Here is a 20,741-nt window from a genome sequence, read left to right as displayed (position 1 = left end):
AACATTCCCTTTTTTCTATGTAACTTCCTTATTTAGGTATTCATTTTAATAAAAAAAAAGGAATAATAAGTGCGACATTTTGTCACGTTTTTATTATTTTTTCGTTCCTTCCTTTTGGATCCTTTTTCATGTCGGAACCCAATTTTCACGAAAAAATAATATGAAGTTCGCCACCAAACTTGGCACATTTTGATATTCACCCATAAAAAGCTATTTTCTTATACTTGTGATTTAATCATTGACCATATACCGAGCTTCCAGGTATATATACTTATATAGGTAATAAAAAAAAAATCATTTATTTTCAGACTACAGTCCATAGATATGTTAGTATGACTAACTTACATGCTATGTTAGTAACAAGTAATGTAGATAATATAATAAAAATAAGCAGATGGGCAACCTCACCGTGCGCTCGGGCGCAACACGTGCAGCTCGGTGAACCGGCCCAGCAGCGCGGAGTCCATCCGGTCCCCCACCATCCTAAGGACGCTGTTCGTGCTCCCTCGCAATATTCAGTGTCATCAATTATCTACGGAACCGGAGGTAGATAGAGAAATAAGATGATGGATCACTGTTCATAGGAAAATGTAGACCGAATGTTTTTGCCGGGAATAGTTTTTCTGACCTTCAACCAAAAATTGTAGCCTCAAAATGTCCTTTCCAAATGATGCAAATTATGAACCGCCTCTTGGGATCACCTGTCACTAATATTCCCAATTAATTTGCATGTAGTATTTACTGTAATGTTTAATTTTTTTACATATTTCCTCGCCTTGTGATTGTCTAAAAGAAATCGCGTTTAGGCACTCAATTGCCATGTACTTACTAGTTAAGAGTCTGTAGTAAATATTTCCTTTAATTTTGGTGTAATAAAATATATTTGTTGTACAAATACAAATATACTTTATTGCACCAAAAAAGGTGCAAACTGTAAGGCCAACTTACCAATAAGTACAAGCTCAATAATAAATATTGTAAGACAAAACCGGCTGACATACGTCGGCGGCTATATTGGGGCTTCACTCATTGAAAATTGGAAAACTAAAGCGACGGCGAAAATGTCGGCGAGCGCAAGTTGCCGACATGAGTCTCGTCGGCATGTGTCGGCGCGGCGGCGGAGGATCTACGGCTTTGGAGAGACCTATAATATGGTGAACTGTATGGTGACAGATCACCTGTCGGTTTTAACGACATGCCAAGGGAAAATAAGCGAAAATAATATGTATGAGTGTAATTAGCCAATGGGATAAGGTCACAGGAAAGAAAAATCTCCCACGATGCGACTCGACGGGTAGTGCCAAGCTGTACTGTCTAGGACAAAGGAACTGAACGCGTTATATATTTTCATTCGTTCCCAGTCCAGCATATTAGCATCTATTAATATATGAGTCAGTATACAAGACTACGCTTATAAAGCCACATAATAAACAAAGTTCGTTTTAATTTAAACCGTCCTTTTAGCTAGCGCTTGTCAAAGCGTACACTGAATGCCACAATTAGTGACAAGCAAGTCTGTCCCGCCTGCTAATTTCGCCCAGACTCATTTAGCTCTACCATTTCTATTTGTATACAGTGTACAGAGTTTACCAAATTAGGCGCCAGTCTGCCTAGAATTTTTGTAAAGTTAAAACGCCTCATTATGCCTTTGCTCGGAATGTTTTTGCAGGCGTTAAGGTGTTTCCCGTTATGGGGCTGAGTTTGTTGGTAACTTTTTAATTTATGTCCCACATTTGGCCCAGGCATATAATTACCATTAAGTATTTAATAATACAGGTAGGTATAATTATGTTATGACTAGTGATCGGGATAGGTACCTAAGTGACATTTGGGCTTCATAGCCCTGACAGTTGTGGTTAATTATGGATATGACCACGATATTGTTGAGATTGTGAGATTACGTTACATTATAATATTGTTTTCTTCTTATATTAAATAAAAGTAAACTGTTTGAGATATCGTCCTACTAATATTATCAATGTGAAAGTTTGTTGATCCAGACAAACGGCTAAAACAAAAATACATAAATAAATAAAATAAGGAAAGCCCTTCGTGATAAAACATTATTACTTACCAAAAAAAAAACAAGACATACACATTACTAAGATAATTCACAAAATTATTGAAATAAATGTTTAATAAAAATTGAATATTGCGTTTCCAGGTTCAATATTTGGGAGGCATATCCACGTTAAGACTAATCCCGCAAATGACCTATCTCAAATTACGTTTCAAAATAATCTTTAGGTATTTTCTAGTCTAGACTAGAAAACCACACCTGACAGTGCACCTAGGTGCGCTCTGTCAAAAATGGCATAGTAAAAAATGTACATGTCTATGGAAAAAAAAATACCCCCATTTTATTACACTATTGACGGGCCTACGTACATTCATTCCACTTACTACTATCCTGACCTAACCTTGACACTCCACACCCCCTATTTTATTCGAATATCGTACGTTTTAGCGCCAAGAAACTCCTACACAATTCGTGTCACTTGAGTGTATAACGACGCCACATGAAAATTGCTATGGCAAAACCAACAGGCGTTTTCAGCGTATGTTCGCTTCGATTTTTATTTCAAGGTATAAAATGGCCCACGATGTTATAGGTTTTCCCGAAGTATTGCCAGGTAAGGTCAATGTCCACAGTGCTGTCTGTGGGAAAAACGCGAGCGCATATTCCTGACCCAACTTCTTACTCAAAGGAAAATATGACCACTTGAGTCATTGGGTAAATTAACAAAAAAAAAACCGACTTCAAACGCAAAACTAAAAAGCAATAAATAAATTTACTTCGCACAAAGTAATTAGTACGTATTTTCAATTAGTTAATTAATTTATAATTCTGAAGCCGGTGCCAAGGAAATGCTACAACGAAGTACCGATTCATATATTTTTCAATACTGATTGTTTTGTAATTTTTTGTTTGACATTGTTTTGTAATTGCTTTGATATAGGTATTAAACAATATTGTGTGTACATAGTAATTTGATATTGTAGTAGGGTTGTTGTAGCATTTACTTGGCACCGACTTCAGAATTATAAATTAATTAACTAATTGAAAATACGTACTAATTACTTTGTGCGAAGTAAATTTATTTATTGCTTTTTAGTTTTGCGTTTGAAGTCGGTTTTTTTTTTGTTAAAAATTTTATTTTATTTTACGATTTTAAGTGATGGTTAGACCGAGCAAGGATGCAGACAGACAGATTTTCTGATTTATATTCATATATAATAATATAATATATTATTAGTAGTGATCACAATTATTATTGATGAACATGTTTACACACACACACTCACACACGCGCTAACGCACACGAGCACACGCGCACGTACACACGCACACACACAGATACACGCACACACACAGACACACGCACACACACACACACACATGTGTATGTGTACATTCACACATGTGGTTGTCAGTGGAAGCTGCTATCATACACACTCACGCATACATATAGATACAGTAGATTTCGCGTGGTTGGCTCGCTGCTAAAGCAGCGCGCGGGTGCGGTTTATTCGAAACTGTGCCTCTTCGTATTGCGGCCCTCTTGTTTTTGCGCCATTTTTTTTTTTTTAACCGGCGACAGAATTTGACCAAGATTTAAATGGGTGTCGTGGAAACAAACAAAATCCAGGTGCAATAGGTTTGCCAGACCGTAGGATGTCTCCCTGATTGGGAGCAGTTTTCAAAGATGACGTTCCGATCACACCCCTATACATCATTTTTACCCCCAAGACATTTTCTGGAAAAACAAAATTTTGTATGGCGGCCATCTTGTTTTTTCGCCATTTTGTATTTTTTTCACCGGCCATTAAATTCGACCAAGATTTAAATAGGTTTCGTGAAAGAAAAATTGGTTCAGGTGTGATAGTTTCGCCAGGCCGTAGGGTGTCACCCTGATGCGGAGCAGTTTTCGAAAATCGGGAAGTATTTCCATACTTAACATGACGATCCGATCACAACCCCGATATATATTTTATATCCCGAGACATTTTCTGAAAAAACAAAATTGTGTATGGCGGCCATCTTGTTTTTCCGCCATTTTGTTTTTTTTTTTACGCGCTATGGAATTTGACCAAGATTTAAATAAGTGCTCTGAAAGAAATATTGGTTCACGTGCGATAGTTTTGCCAGGCCGTAGAGTATCTCTCTGATGCGGAGCAGTTTTTGGTGACCAGAAAGTATTTCCGTACTCTACATGACGTTTTGAGTAAGCGCCCCATACATTATTTTTACCCAAACGGGCTTCTTCCAAAATCGACAAAATTTTGTATGGCGGCCATCTTTTTTTTCCGCCATTTTGTTTTTTTGCACCGGCGATTGAATTTGATCAAGATTTAAATACGTTTCGTGAAAGAAAAATTGCTCCAGGTTGTATAGTTTTGCCAGGCCATAGGGTATCTCCCTGATGCTGACCAGTTTTCGAAGGTCGGGAAGTTTTCCCGAAGCCTAAAGATCGATCCGATCAATATGACTTTACAAACGCACTAGTCGCTCCTACGATTTTTGAAAATTCCCCTCGATTTCTCTGGTCTTCCATCATCAGATCCTGACTTCCTTGACATGGGACCCCCTTGGGTATATCTCCTTTCAAACAAAAAAAGAATTATCAAAATCGGTTCATATACGACGAAGATATGCCCGAACAAACATAAAAAAAAAAAAAAAAAAAAAAAAAAAAAATATACGGTCGAATTGAGAACCTCCTCCTTTTTTGAAGTCGGTAAAAAGATACGTAACATTAGATAATGTTTTAAGTATAAGTACGTCCCGCTATTTTCCTGATGCTATTTTTAATTAAAAAAAATACGTGAATCATACCATAGAACCATTGATGTATAATGTTATCAAAAGTAAGTACCTAAGTAAAATGTTTATTTTTCATAAAAAAGTACAGAAAATATTGGTACAATAAAAACCCCACAAAACCAATTCCTCGGTTTGTCTGTGGGGGTGGGGTTCGCTTAGTTATTATGTTTTAAAATACTTATAGCTAAGAGATCTTTTGCATAAGATGTTTAAATAAAGATTTACTAAATTTATTTATATTGCACTCCTGACGTATGTCGACCGGCAGCATGTTGTATCTACAGTTACGGAATTCGTTTACGAAGCGTTCTTGTTTATGAAAAGTAACCCTAAAACGGATATCTTAGTAAGTAATAGTTTAGTTTATATTGGCCCCGAGTAATATTGGTTCCTGCAGACACCTCTTTTTATTTTATATTAAGTTTTACGCGTTATTTTCTTATCCGCCGAAAAGAAAAGGGACGGATGATTGACAACTGTTAATTTAAAATGAATTAATAACCCAGGCGAATAAAAAAGGCTTCGCGCTGGTATGCAACCAACGGGTATTTAAAATTCCTGCCTGAAATTGACGTGTGTTGCATAAATTTTATGCCTGTCGATTATCCGTCCCTTTCCTTTTCTGCGGATAAGAAAATGACAGGTATAAATAACTTAAAATAAAATTAGTCTGTGTCTACAGGAATCAGCACCATTAAATGCAGTTTTTAATAACACAGGTAACACGACCATTACAGACGTTAATATACTCACCACCTATCACGTTGGTCTAACAGAAAGCTCGGTGAGGTGTGGGTACTGAGTTCATCTTATGATGGATGTATCCCTGAGTTATTATAATAATTATGATTTATGACTTCTATTGTACTTTAATTCTGAGAATGAACTGTAGACTCTCCAACATCTACATAACTCTATAACATCACGACAACAATACAGAGCGGTAACTCCTCAACTTTATGGTTTAGACAGCAGTTGCCAGCTGTCACAAACATGGCCTACGTTCGTGCCCCAGTTGTGAATTAGCTGCCGAAATGTTGGCATAAGGAATGTAAAATGCTTGGAATAAACCTTATCTATAGTATTATTCATTTCGTAGGTACAGTCATGAGCAATATAATGTACCCACTTTAGGACTCTGTCGCGCTAACATATTGACATGTAGTGAGACTTACAGTTCAATTTGTCAAAAAAGTTAATGTGACATGGTACCAAAGTGTATACATATTAATGCTCGTGACCGTACATATTCATACGATTATTCTAAGTTGTAAAAATTTATTGTTGATTTTTCTGGTACCTAATTTATTTACAAAAAAAATATATCACTAAAACACATAAGTAATACCGGGTTTTTACTTCGTTAAATAAAAAAAAAACCTTGTGTAAGTACGTTGGTTCGACCATTATAGACGGTGATACGGCTCACCACCTATCATGTTTTTAGCTTTTAACTTCCAAGTACTGAAAATTAATAAATAATAATAAATAATAAATAATAAATTTATTTCACACAACAGAACAATTTACATATTTTTAAACATTACATTAACAATAAAATATAATTTTGTTGGTGGCTATTTAAACGCAGAAGGTAACCCTGTCTCTCAAACTAGGAGACCTGTATCTTGAGAGGCAGTGTATAAATTTTGGGGTTGCTATAATTAAAATACAAACGCTTACCTTATCTGAGGATTTGACAGGTCCGGCTTTTTACAGAAGTGACTGCCTGTCTGACCTTCCAACCCGCGAAGGGAGAACCAGCCCAATAAAGGTTAGGTCATATACCTCTGAAAATGCATTTCTCAGAATGTGGGTTTACTCACGATGTTTTCCTTCACCGCTGAGCACGTGATAATCATTTATGATCCAAATTTATGATAGGCACGTTAAGCCGTTGGTCCCGGTTATTACTTACTGATGTAAGTACAGTCATGTGCAATATAATGTACCCACTTTAGGACTCTGTCGCACTAACATATTTGACATTTAGTGAGACTTACAGTTCAATTTGTCAAAAAAGTTAATGTGACATGGTACCAAAGTGTATACATATTAATGCTCGTGACCGTACGTAGTCGTTACATGAGTCATGTCAGGGGCCTATGGTGGTTCAATAATAACCCTGACACCAGGGTTGATGGGGTTGGTAATCTACCTCACAACCCACACGATAGAAGAAGACACATACATAAACTCACGCCCGTAATCCCAAATGGGGTGGGCAGAGCCACAAGTAATCAAAGACAACTAAAGAAGACAATCTAAACATGAATTCGAAAACAATTTCGACAATCATTGGTTTAGGCATGTGCTGGATTCGAACCTGTGACCTCAAAGTAAGAGGCAAGCGTTCTACCAACTGGGCTACGACGGCAAAATAGGATCAAGTAAAGCGATAAATCTCCAGGACATTCGAATACATTGCCAAAACGGTCTAAATTACCATTTTTGGTCTATTCCCATATCTCAGTACCATTTGTAGACCATTTGTCTTGCAGCAAAAACTGAATTAGACTTGCAAACGATTGCAAATCTATGCCGGATGCAAGGGTAAACGGTTGCCAAGATCTTTACACAAGGAGGGCTGTCTCTCATCCCACCCTGAAAGCGCACAAGAGCGCGGGGACTGCTGTAACCATAAAATATCACCATTTTTATATCTATATCTTATGTACTTAATAACATAAAAAATAAAAATAAGGTTTAATAAAATAAAAATAAAATTATAAAATAAAAACAAAATTTTATTGTTTTCTTCACCATTAAAAGAGCACACTAAACCGGCGAGCATGCATGTAGTCTTTGATAAGAGTGGAAGATGCGAAAGTGGTGAGTGAGGATCGTAGTAAGTGGAATTCCATGGTCTCTGCCTACCCCAACGGGAAATAGGCGTGGTCTTATGTATATGTTTGTATTAAAAGAGTGACGAAAATGAGTAATTTGTGCAAAAAGGTTAACAATACAAATAGTAAAAAAAAATAAAAAAACGCCGCCAAATTCAAATGGGATTTTATGCTACTTTTTACGAAACGTCAAAACAAAAGTTTTCCTTCGAGTTTCTATGGAAATACTGTCTTGTGACGTCATCAATAAAAGCGTTCGAACGTCGTACTCATTGTTACTTAATTCATAAATAGAATTCGAAAATAATTCGAAATTTAAAATAAAATTGATTATTCATCATCTTAGACTGGCTTCTATTTTTGAATTAGCATTTTAAAAAAAACGCCGCCAAATTCAAATGGGATTGTCGCATGCACCCTGAGCGGTGGGCACGGATCGTCACACATTGGGTGCCTCATGACGCTTGCCGAAGGGACTGGCCGGAGTACGCACATGACTGCGAAAAATGGAAAGAAGAAGGGAAGGCCTTTGTCCAGCAGTGGGATCTTGTAGGCTAGATTAGATTAGATACAAATAGTTGTTCTTGAAAGATCTCAACAGCCGGTCTCTCGTCCGAAATTTCATTGTGAATGAGCCTTTAAAAGCCTTATTTTAAATTCTCGAGGTGTTGAACACCAAGATCTGCTTTACATAAGCTGGGTGTTCCTTTATCTGTTAAAGTCCTTAGTTATCTGGTGTTACGTAATGGTTCCACCTTCTAACACTCCAAACTTTCTAGGGACGTCCGCTACCTCTATAACCCTTATTCGTACCTTTAAAAGATAATCTTCAAATGAATGAACGAAAAATCAAAATATCGATTTTCAAGGATCACGACGCCACCTAAGCTAATCGACGAGTTATAATGTAATGTATACACATACGGTCACGAGCATTAATATGTATACACTTTGGTACCATGTCACATTAACTTTTTTGACAAATTGAACTGTAAGTCTCACTAAATGTCAAATATGTTAGTGCGACAGAGTCCTAAAGTGGGTACGTTATATTGCTCATGACTGTACATATACGTATGTTATGTGTAATGTTTGTATGTGTGTGTTCAGTATCAGTGAAAGTAACACTGATTGATTCCATGGGGTTTTGAAGTTGGATGTGTTGGAGCTAATACCCAATTCATTGGTGCTGAATCCTGTAGACACCTCCTAATATTATTTTAAGTTATACCTGTCATTTTCTTCTCCGTCGAAAAGGAAAGGGACGGGTAATCGACAGGCATAAAATTTATGGAACACACGTCAACTTTATGCAGAAATTGAAAAAACCGTTCCAAAATTTTACATTGGCCAATAACCCGATAATCCGGGGGAATAAAATAGGCATCTCGCTCATACGCTATCCGTTTGACGTGTGCTGTTAACTTAATTCTGTCGGGTTATTGGCGAATTTCAAATTTTGGACGGGTTTTTTAAATTTCTGTTTAAAATTTACGAATGTTCCATAAATTTTATGCCTTTAGATTACCCGTCCCTTTCCTTTTCGGCGGATAAGAAAATGACAAGTAGACTTAACTCAAAATAATTTTAGATGATGTGTACAGTCATGAGTAATATCATGTATCCACTTTAGAACCCTGTCGCACTATCATATTTGACATTTAATGAGACCTACGGATTAATTTGTCCAAAAAATTTAATGTGACATGTTATTAAAGTGTATACATATTAGTACTTGTGACCGTACCTATTGGATTTAGTACCAATATGTTAGCCTAAATAGTCTCTAGTATTAGTGTCTATAGTATTCTATAGTCTCTGCTTACCCCGGTGGGAAATAGGCGTGAGTTTATGTATGTATGTTAGCCTAAATATAAAGTTCATCACTTCGCGACAATGATAGTCATGAATTGTCTGAAACAGATAAATGAAGGCAAGGAAATAGGTATCATTATGAAATTTCATTTTATATTGTGAAAAGATAGGTACAATCACAGATCATATAATACTAACGTACAGATGCCTCACGTCATACAACAAAACTGTGCCGTTCTAACTCGGGCAATTCTTCGGGCTATTTTTAGTTCTAATAAATGACCACTAGATGCCGCTAAAACGCCCTTTTTTTAGCGGCATCTAGTGGTCATTTATTGATGGGATCGAACGAATCGAGCGACATCTAGTGAAATTTCAGCTTACTGAGTGCAAGTTCTTGCAAGCACAATATAATTATTACTTAGAGTTAGAGTAAAATTAAGATAATAGATGGCGCAAACGGATTTTTTTTTCTCAACGTTGACATGTTAGTATTATAATCTGTGACAATGATCTGTGACATTGTCAAGGTGACAGTTGTTAGTTGACATACGATTATTTCTGATGTTTGGTGGTCTTCATTTTGTATTGGCAAAAATATATCTCCAACTCCTGTAAGTATCTAATTAGTTACTAAAACTGGAAGATAATTAAAAACATAGCTAAGGTCCTACCTAGAACGCAATCGTCCCTTATCATGCCGGGCGTTTCGTAAAACCGACTGAGGAGAACCTTTATAAAAGACAAGTCTTTTCTAGCATGATGAATCATTACATTGGACCACCGGTTAAGCACATGAGGACTTTGTATAAAGTGCTTCCAAATTGGTCTCTGCTTACTCGTGGCTCTGCCCAGCCTAATCGGGATTACAGGCGTGAGTATAAGTATGTATGTAGTAGATACTTTTTTTGTGTAGCTGTCACCTATCTATGGTACAAATCATAATATACTGTTTGTTTAAAAAAGTTAAATAAGTCTAGTTAGGTAGTGAGCGTGTTGTGAATTTAAGCCTGTAACTTATTTCAGATCTCTAAAGACGATGATAACCATTGTGAAGAATGACATGAAAAGGCTATTAGAACCACATATCAACAATTTTCTGACCATGACCAAGTGATGAATATGATAAAAGTCTACCTCATGAAAGCCACACTACTTTTCAAAGAAAAATATTTTCTTTGGAGTTGTAGGTATTATAGTGAAAACTTAATCTTGACTTCTGTTCTGCATAAATGAGAATCGCACTATGCCAGGTATGTATGCTTAAATTATTATCCCATTAACCCATTTCTTTGAGCCCGAATATCTAAATGTTCAATAAAGTAGATAAATTTCAAACTCATCGGATTACATGCGTAATAGGTCATCCATGTGTCTAAATGTAAAAAATAGAACCTACTATTACTACTCCATTCCACCAATCTACTCATTGGTATAAGAGAGTATTAACTCACACTTACTCTCCTTAAGTCTCCTTCTCAGGGCGGACAGAGCAGAGTTTTGGCACACAAGGTGTATATACATTGCAATATACCTATTATTATTATACAGTCACTATTACTCTAATATAAAATAGGTCATAATGGTACACTTGTTTGCATCTCAAACGATGAACACCAGTTCAAACCCTGGTACCGGACTTGCATTAATTTATTTTAAACAGTTCACACCTAGCACAGTTGGCTCGACCATTATAGGTAGCGATACGGCCTATCGTTAGCCTAACAGAAAGCTTGTGAGGTGCGTGTGCTTAGTTCATCTTGTGATGAATGTTACTTTTGACTACCTCAATGGGATGCAAGATCTTGCTTATGTTATTATATTATCTGTGATACATAGATAAACTAATGCCTATAATACCTGATGGGTGGTAGAAATGTTTTGTTCTGAATATCATTGCCGAACAAAATTAATGTGCTCTTTTAATAACTATTATATTTTCATTTGTAGGTAACATAATGTAGCGAGTACCCTGGTTGAGTCAAGATAATATAAAATAAGTGGAAAGATAATGTGGCTCAAGTAGTAAAGGAAAGGATGTGCAAACAGCCGAATGTGAATCTGGCAATAATGTGCCTGTTTAAATGAGTTTTAGTTGAGTACCAAATAGTTACCTAGGTTTTCCTGGGAAAAACACTGATCCAGCCTTTCTGATTCAACTGAGTTTTTGTATGGTTTTGAATAAATAACTAAACAATAGAAATGTGTCTTTTTTATTTTACTATCCCCTTTCCATTATATAGATAGGTATCATTTAAAGTAACTATAAATAATTAATTGTTCATTACAATTTATATACAAATAGTATTAGTTTATGATAATTAAGATACCTACTTGATTATTAAAATTAACAAATTTAATGAAGTTGGATTTTTTTAATGACTAGAATGAAAATACAATAAATATTCAATTAAACTACTTCTTTAATTCAAAAGGTATTACATTTTGTTTTTGTTAGATACAATACTAATTTCTTTTTTAATACTTTGCATTTTGGCGTGTCTTCAGTAATTGACAACCGTCTTCTCTTCGGCGTGTTACACTGGTATGCTACTGCTGGCGGCTCCACGAGCTCTTCAAGTTCGCAGTCGCGAAGCCGTTTATTTTTGTACACCTTTTTCGGTGTCAGTACTTTAAAAGTACCTGATGAACCTAAAAAGAAAAATAGTATGTATTAAATAATGTCGTGAATCTTATTTTCTTGTCGTGGGTGGAATACCAGCCTAATCAACCCTAGTGTCAGGGTTATGATTGAGTCGCCAAAGGCCCCAAAAGGTGAATGTAAAGCAAAGTTGTTGGAGGTAACATACCTAACATAAAGGAAGAAAAGGGCAATTATAACATTCATTAAAGTAGGTAGGTAACTAACGTATTAACGTAGCCATTTTATAAATATTAAATAAAATGTGTATGATAAGTGATTCCTAAAAGATAGATATAGGTAGGTACTTATAAAATTCCACAATAAATTGTTTTGTTATATCTCAAAACCATTAGGCAGCTTTTTCGATGAAAGCTCCCACTAGTCTTGATTTTTTTCGGACATAGATTGAACATCAGCGCTCAAAAAGTGGGACGCAAAGTTACTGTTAATATAGCGACTTGAGTGACAGACAGTATTTCTCCGCGGTGCGCGATTAGGCGCCGAACTGGCAACATGCGAAGTGCGTGGTAAAAAGTTGCAAATATAGAAGCTCAAAGAAAAAAATATATAACACTTCCTATAAGTCATGACATTGGTGCTAATTCCTGTAAACACATCTAACTTTATTTTAAGTTATATCTGTCATTATTATTTTTTTTCTTTTGAGTTAGCCGCCAACAAACAGACGAGCGAATGGCGTGGGAGCTTTGTTTTATAATATTATTATAATGACAGATAGAATAAAAAAATAATAATGACAGATATACACTACCTATAAAATGTATGACGAAATCGTGGGTCGCCCACCAATGAACTATTTATTATAACACTGCTCGATCCCGATGCCTGAGCCCGCGATCTCGAGTAATCTCGCTCGACGCATCGCGTTTGGGTAGTTTAATAACCGCTATAATTATACCTATAAGCCCTGTAAGCGCGGTGCACTGTTTTGTACAAGATTGTAAACAACTACGTCTCAATTACGTGTGTCGAGCAACTATAGACTTTATGTCATTATAAAGATAAGATCCATTCTGGCTTGTTGCGTTGCGCGAGGTCACGTGTTATTACGATTGTAGGTAGGCAGGTACCTACCTACTGGCTGAGTCGCGCTAACGCAAATGATAGGTCCGATGCGATGCGATGCGTAGTAGGTATGTAGGTAAATCTGCCGTTTGTTACCTCTTTAGACTTAAACAAATGGTTACGTTATGGTAGGTTACATTACCTACGCATCTACGACAATCGCCGTCTGCGTAAAGTTGAAAGCGAAAAGCTAATTTTTCTACCTATAGCTACCTAACTTACCTATTAGGGTATTAAGTAGGTATTATAGATATTAGGTAGGTATCTTGGTATAGGTACAATAAAGTCGTAAATTTCTGTTTTCATAATTATTTTACGTCTTTAATTATTTTAAACCCTACAATTTATGTTAATACGGCTTTATTATAGTTTAGTTACTGAAAATGGTTCGGAATCGAGACGTCTATAGGCACCTATCGAACCTAACTATCATCACAGCCCGGACACTTCATACAAACAACCTATCCCCTACTTTAAACATTTAACTAGGTAGGTAGGTACCTACATTAACTTGTCTACATCTAAGTAGGTAGGTAAGTTGTAATTAGCTAGGTACCTAACATTTCAAAAAACTCAAGGTCGGTAGGTATCATTCACGTAATAACTCACTATCACTATACTAAAACCCAATATTATGTAGATATTCAAGCAATAGGTAGGTACCTAAACTACAATAAAAATTTAATTGTATTTGTATTAATTCGGTGGTAGGTAAGTACCTACCTACCCAATTGTAGGTACTAACTTGACAAATTAATTGTGCTTACCTGGTGAGGAAGTGCTTGAGCGATTTTGAAGGTCTTGAGTCTGATATGGTTCTGGAACTGCACTTCTCTGGAGTCTTTTTCTATGACCAGTCTCATTTCGTACATACTTGATATTGAAATGGTCAATGCATAAATACCTTGACCGCAAATTTTCTGCAGGCAAGTGGGCAATGTTCATATTACCTACAAGAAAAGAATATAATGTTCAATAAAACATAAATAGCCTATAGATGTTCCACTGCTGGATCGTCTCTACCCTCTACCCTCAAATAACAGGAGGTAATCATTTTGGTGGTAGCCCGGACCAACTATATAATTTCTGAAGCAAAGCTTACTCTTACTTTTTCGGACAAATAAGTGACTTAGTCCGCAATGTCATAACTAAACAAAGATTAATGGTTGGATCTTGGTAGTGGTTGCCTGGAAGAAATTGCTTAAACAGGCCTCCCATTTGTACTGTAGTAGGTATGTTGCATAAATTTTTGTATGTTCTAACTGTTTGTGATCATTAAAAATATTTGATTTGTGATGAATAATCTCACAAAGTAATTTTGATAATATCAGGAACAGTATCCGGACCTCCAGATCATAAGCCTAATGTTCTAATCAATAATACACAGAGGCAGAATCCACTAAAACAGCAACTTTTGACATGTCTTATTAAGTTCTTGTAGGTACCTACCTATACATAATGTATGTATAGATTGGTACCTGCTGAAAGGTGGTCAGGCGTGCGTGAGCGAGACCAAGATACTAGGTATACCTCATTTGGGTTCCTGGCTTCTGTACACAGTCCCGATGTGTGAAATTGGTATAAAACTGTAGGTTTGGTAGATAGTAATTTATCTTAGGTACCTATTAAGACTGTATAAGAAGAAATAAATTAATGTTTTATTTTTATTTATTTTCAACTTAAATTAAAAGTAAATGTGTAAGTAGATATCTGGGGGGTCAAAATGGCTACATCAAAGCAATTCATCTAAGAAAGCAATATTGCTATTTGACATTTGTTTGCATCGCACACTTACTTTTATATGCACAAATGTGAAACTGCAATATTGCTTACATAGATGAATTGCTTCAATGTGGGTATTTTAACCGCCCTGGTCTATAAACTGTTCAATAAAACAGTCCAAAATTCAGAAATAATTATGTACTTGATTGACTTTTTTAACTTTTGTCCCTTTTATTCCACAGTTCACTTGGAAATATAAATGCATCGCATACAGTATTGGCATATAGTAGGTATTTTACAAGTTTTTGACTATTCCAGTGCTTTAGTAGTTCCCAGTAAGAATATGTTAAAAATCACTAATTAAGATTTTCAAGTTTGATTAGTATATCTATATGCCATGCTATATTACCCAATTGTACAAAAGTTAATTTAATAATTCCAAATTGACATTGAGCACAATACCTAATTATATTATGTTCTTCAGACAGAAAAACCTGTTCTACTGCTCTAAACTGTTGATCTCAGCTTGATTTTAAGTATTACATTAATTATGGTAAACTAAATGGTGACAAATGATAAACCGATTGTCAAAATAATAGTCTAGCAAATAGGGGGAGTGGCAATAACTTTACCACCATGTTAAGTAGGTATTTCTTTTTATTTTATTCCAGTCTTGATTGTCATTGATTCTTTCAAATTGTTTGTTTGATAACTTTTTGCAGTTTAATATTAAAAATAAATAAAAGTAAACAATTAACTACTTACCGCAATTCTCAAGCCATACTTTTAGGCGGTTGACGTCATTCCACGGAAAACGGAACATTGACTTCTGTTCCGAAGAATTTGTACAATTGTAATAAGAACAATTGTCTATAACCACTGTTCCTGTGTCGCTACGTGAAAGCAGGTTTCATGAAGCCAAATCAAAGTCCGATTTCAGTCCAGGGTCAGTTTGTAAATCACAATACACAAAACGTAGAAGGCGCGTTCGACTCGGAATTCAAACGAACGAAAACAAACATTTTCAAACATAGGTAGGTAGGTACTAACCTACCTACGTTATTTGAAAGTTGCGTTTTTTTGTTCTCAAATTTAGTTTCTAATGATATCTATAGGTGGTTATATTATTTTTAAAATTTGATATTGTATCTCCCATAATTATTACAACGGAATTACAACTAACATTTAATAAATTCAATAAAAATGTATTTTGCAAATAAACACAAACTTTTAAAAACGTAATATTTTATTATCTGTGGCAAAGCTAGATCGATGTTGCAATAATTAACGATAGATGGCGCAACTTTAAGCGAGCTTCTTACACACAATTATAGATGGCGTTGATAAAAACGAGACCGTTCAACCCCTCAACAAGCTCCATACTCGACGTAGTTCCGACGTAAATCCGCTAGAGTAACCACTAAATTTAAAAATATAAAAATCTCCATTAAATGCCAATATCTTTGATTAACTTTTGGTTGGAGTATAACTTTTAAATTATAAAACATAATTTTAGTGCCTATTTATCGATTATTGGCTTTTAAAGAAACTTTAATTCTTTATCGGTACTATTAGCGTCATCTATTGAAATTTTTTTGAACAATGTTTCCTAATGTTCGCGATGAGAACCCATGGTACAATGATTCAATCTTAAGGTAGAATTTTATGAATAGAACGGAAAACCCTTTGGTTTGTGTGAGTTTTGTCTGGGTTTGACACGAATACTCGTCCATTATTTTCCTGTTTTGCGTGATTCATCTAACTAATGTTGTGATGATATCTTAGGTGAGTTTTTAAACTCAAAAATATCTTTATTCATCAGGTAACATTGTGAACGGCCTCCGTGGTCCAGTAACGGCCTTCGTGGTCCAGTAGTTGAGCGTTGCGCTCACGACCTGGAGGTACCGGGTTCGAATCCCGGTGGGGAAAAATCACAAAAATCACTTTGTGATCCCTAGTTTGGTTAGGACATTACTGACTCACCTGACTGTCCGAAAGTGCTTCGGAAGGCACGTTAAGCCGTTGGTCCCGCCCGGTTACTATTTACTGATGTAAGTAGGCACGTAGGCGTTACATGAGTTATGTCAGGGACCTTTGTTGGCGGCTCAATATATAATGTTACAGTGGTATCGCTGAACCCTGACCCTTTTTTCGGTGAACTGTGGCAAATGTTTTTATGCTACTTTTTACGAAACGTCAAAACGAAAGTTTTCCTTCGAGTTTCTATGGAAATACTGTCCTGTGACGTCATCAATAAAAGCGGTCGAACGTCGTATTCATTGTTACTTAATTCATAAATAGAATTCGAAAATAATTCGAAATTTAAAATGAAATTGATTATTCATTATCTTAGACTGGCTTCTATTTTTGAATTAGCATTTTATAATTTATCTTTGACTCTACTCTATTACCATTTACATCACATTTAATCAGATTAAATACAAAAACCCACCTTTGTTAACGTTATAATAAAAAAGGGAAAAATGATACTCTAATGCGTAAATAATTACATGGAAATTGTAACGAATAATTGCTTGAAATTGTTTGCCTTTATTTATAGTCTGTTTGTAGTAGATACCTACACGCTATGAGGATAACATACATACATATATAAACTCACGCCTATTTCCCACAGGAGTAAGCAGATACAATGGAATTCCATTTTCTTCGATTTTCTTTATTTTAACTACTTGGCTGGACATATGGGAAGCGCTAAGGGCTCTCACCCAGAGTAGAAGTAGATGAATAGTTAAGAGGAAACCTAATCTGAGGGGAATTTTTGCTCCGGTTGAAAGTGACGTGTCCAATTGGTAATGTGGTCACATCTAGGTATGTCACCTTCATACGCCCACGATGATCACACCTTCATTGCGTCAATTCGGTACTCAGGGCCTTATTGGGCGTCATACTATGAAATGTCCGCCTTTACACGTCACCACGATTTCCGGACAGACAATTGCATATTTCATTCATAATTTTATAGATGCTGAATCAAAGTATTACAAGATCAGTATCTATGAACTGTTTATTTTCTCAAAAATATTCGGAATTCATCGTCATGTTAGAAGTAGGTAAGTAGGCCTAGTATAATTTTCATTTTTTTTTTAAATAAGGCCGCCTGTTGTACTTGTTTTTAATCGAATGTTTAGGTCCTATGTATATGTCGTTGTGCAATAAAGAATTATTGATGGATTGATTTTTTTATTCATAATAAATTATTAACGTCAAAACATTGTTACATAATATAAACATAAAATCCAATGATTTATTACAAATTGTTCCAGGCGCAGGTCCCCATTACACTCGCCTTTATTATTTAATTTTATTTATAGTATCTATTACTACCTACTTCTCATAAAAAAATGAAACGCTTCGAGCTCTGTGTAGCCCCGGCGATAATCCTATTAAATTATTTTTGGAATAAGAAATTAATATCCTTTAATCAGATTAAGTAAGTATAAAAGAAAATAAAAGTCGTGTTTTGTCGAACAAAAATTCGGTTGTTTTGATTTTTATGATAAGAAGCTTACAATTAAGATTAACAATTAAATTTCTCTAATAAGGACATACCAGTGATGAAAAAAAGATGACTCTCAGCATAGAACATTCTAGTATTTCTTCTTAGAGTATTAACTTTGTCAGCAATTAAAATTTGAACTTACCTGGAAACAATAAAAAGACAAATCAAATCATGATCAAATTAAAAGCATGGAAGCCGTGGCAGCCCAGTTGGCAGAACGCTTGCCTCTCACTTCGAGATCGCAGGTTCAAATCCAGCATAGGTCTAAACCATCGATTGTCGAATTTGTTTTCGAATTCATGTTTGGATTATAAATTATTATCACGTGCTCGGCGGTGAAGGAAAACATCGTGACGAAATCCACATTCCCGAGAAATGCAGTTTCGGAGGTATGTGACCTAACCTGTATTGGGCTGTTTTTCTCTCCGCAGGTTGGAAGGTCAGACAGGCAAAGACAGGCAGTCGCTACTATAAAAAACCGGACCTGTCAAATATTCAGGTTAGGTAAGCGGACCCTATGAAATCATGATCAAATTCATTTAGTCTATAACGCTGCCTTTTCATCCGAACACAAACTTAGTTTTACAACTCTGAATCTCCCGTCCTTCAATTTTAATAAGAGCAAGAAAAAGATAAAGCTAGTTCCTAAAGATTTCATGTAAAGTCATGGCACAGAATGAATTCCTCCGCATCCCTTTTCTTTTCGGCGGACATGATGGATATAACTTAAAATAAACTTAGACGGCGTTCTGGGGGGGGGGGGGGGGTTAAAAAGGCTACATCTAAGCAATTCATCTTCTTCTATCGTGTGGGTTGTGAGGTGGAGTACCAACCTCATCAACCCTGGTGACAGTAACGACTACTTACTTACATCCGTAAAACCTTAATAATAAAAATCTAGTAATAGATATTCCTATTTGACATTTGTTTACATTGTGCACTTACTTTTATATGCGCAAATATCAAATTGCAGTATTTCTTTTTTAGATAAATAGCTTTGATGTGGGCTTTTTAATCCTCCTGAAATCAGTACTATAATGTTTATTGTTAGTTACCTACACACCTTCGTCATTAAACTCAAACTGTGGTATTGTTTCATTCATATTTACTCGGCCACAACATACGTAATACAATTGATAATATAGTAAATATATGTAATAGTAAATGGTTGCCATTGACTCAATGGATCTGACGACTTTGCGGTTTTAGTTCACACGAGGGCTAAGTGCAAAAGGAAACGTAAAGCATGTGTGAAAAGAGTGTTTAAATACGTCATTTTTTAAGTAACAGGGTTGATGAGGTTAGTCATTGACCTCAAAACATACACAACAGCAGTAGAAGTGGTTCTTTTTCTATCGTGTGGATTGTGAGGTGAATTACCAACCCCATCAACCCTGGTGTTAGGGTTTACTGAGCCGCCATAGGACCCTGACATGACTCATGTAACGACTACGTACTTACATCAGTAAGTTGTAATAACCGGGACCAACGGCTTAACGTGCCTAGAAGTGGTAATCAGAATCATTTATTCAACGTGATTAACAATCAATCAGTAATACTTTATTCTACAACGACACATACAAAGGACATAAACATATGAATAAAAATAAGCACAATAGGCGGCCCTATCGGCTTTTTTGTTTATCATGGATAAACACGATTTAAAAGATCCCTCATTGATTTAAAAGATGTGTTGCTGTTGCAGTTTCTTGTCATTTCTCCTCCTCAGCCATAACACCTTGCGAAATGACGTAAATACAAACATGTTACATTGACCTTCAACAAGTTTATCCATGATAATTACGTTGAATAAATGATTCTGATTTCTAATTTCTCATTCCATGTTGAAGGTCAATTTAACATTTTTAAAATCCACATCAATTCGCGAAGGTGCAAGGTGCTAAGTGTGCTACAGCAACATATATGTTTTAAATAAATAATAAATAAATAATAAAATCTTTATTTACTCTCACAAAAAGTAATGCCATTGTAATATAACAATACATTATGTGAGAATCTGGTGCCTGATCTAGGTATAACCCTGTGTTCCAGGTCACCAGGTTCCCACTCCCGGAGGTCACATATACATGAAATTGGCGACGTTATTTCAATTATTGAAAAATTTGTGTGTGTGTGTGTGTGTGTGTGTGTGTGTGTGTGTGTGTGTGTGTGCGAGTGTGTGTGTGTGTGTATGGTTGTGTGCTAGTCATGCGAGTGGTGTTCCTTTTTTTAGTTACCTAATTTACTACTATCTGCATATTGCGAGCAGTTTATTGCGAGCAG

At 35.8% G+C, this 20,741-nt stretch overlaps 1 protein-coding gene and 1 long non-coding RNA gene across 2 annotated transcripts in view; one reads left to right on the top strand and one right to left on the bottom strand.

Annotated features, from left to right (window-relative positions):
- Positions 1-20,741, bottom strand: part of LOC126377509 (pikachurin-like) — a 250,069-nt gene that overhangs the window by 162,159 nt on the left and 67,169 nt on the right. The gene's annotated exons all lie outside the window — the stretch shown is intronic.
- Positions 9,823-11,705, top strand: LOC126377634 (uncharacterized). Its single transcript, XR_007567934.1, has 3 exons — positions 9,823-10,100; positions 10,513-10,739; positions 11,437-11,705. It is a non-coding gene; the product is annotated as an uncharacterized LOC126377634 (long non-coding RNA).

This window comes from Pectinophora gossypiella, chromosome 23 (assembly GCF_024362695.1).
Source record: "Pectinophora gossypiella chromosome 23, ilPecGoss1.1, whole genome shotgun sequence".
Taxonomy (NCBI): domain Eukaryota; kingdom Metazoa; phylum Arthropoda; class Insecta; order Lepidoptera; family Gelechiidae; genus Pectinophora; species Pectinophora gossypiella.
This window is presented reverse-complemented; position numbering and strand designations above follow the sequence as displayed.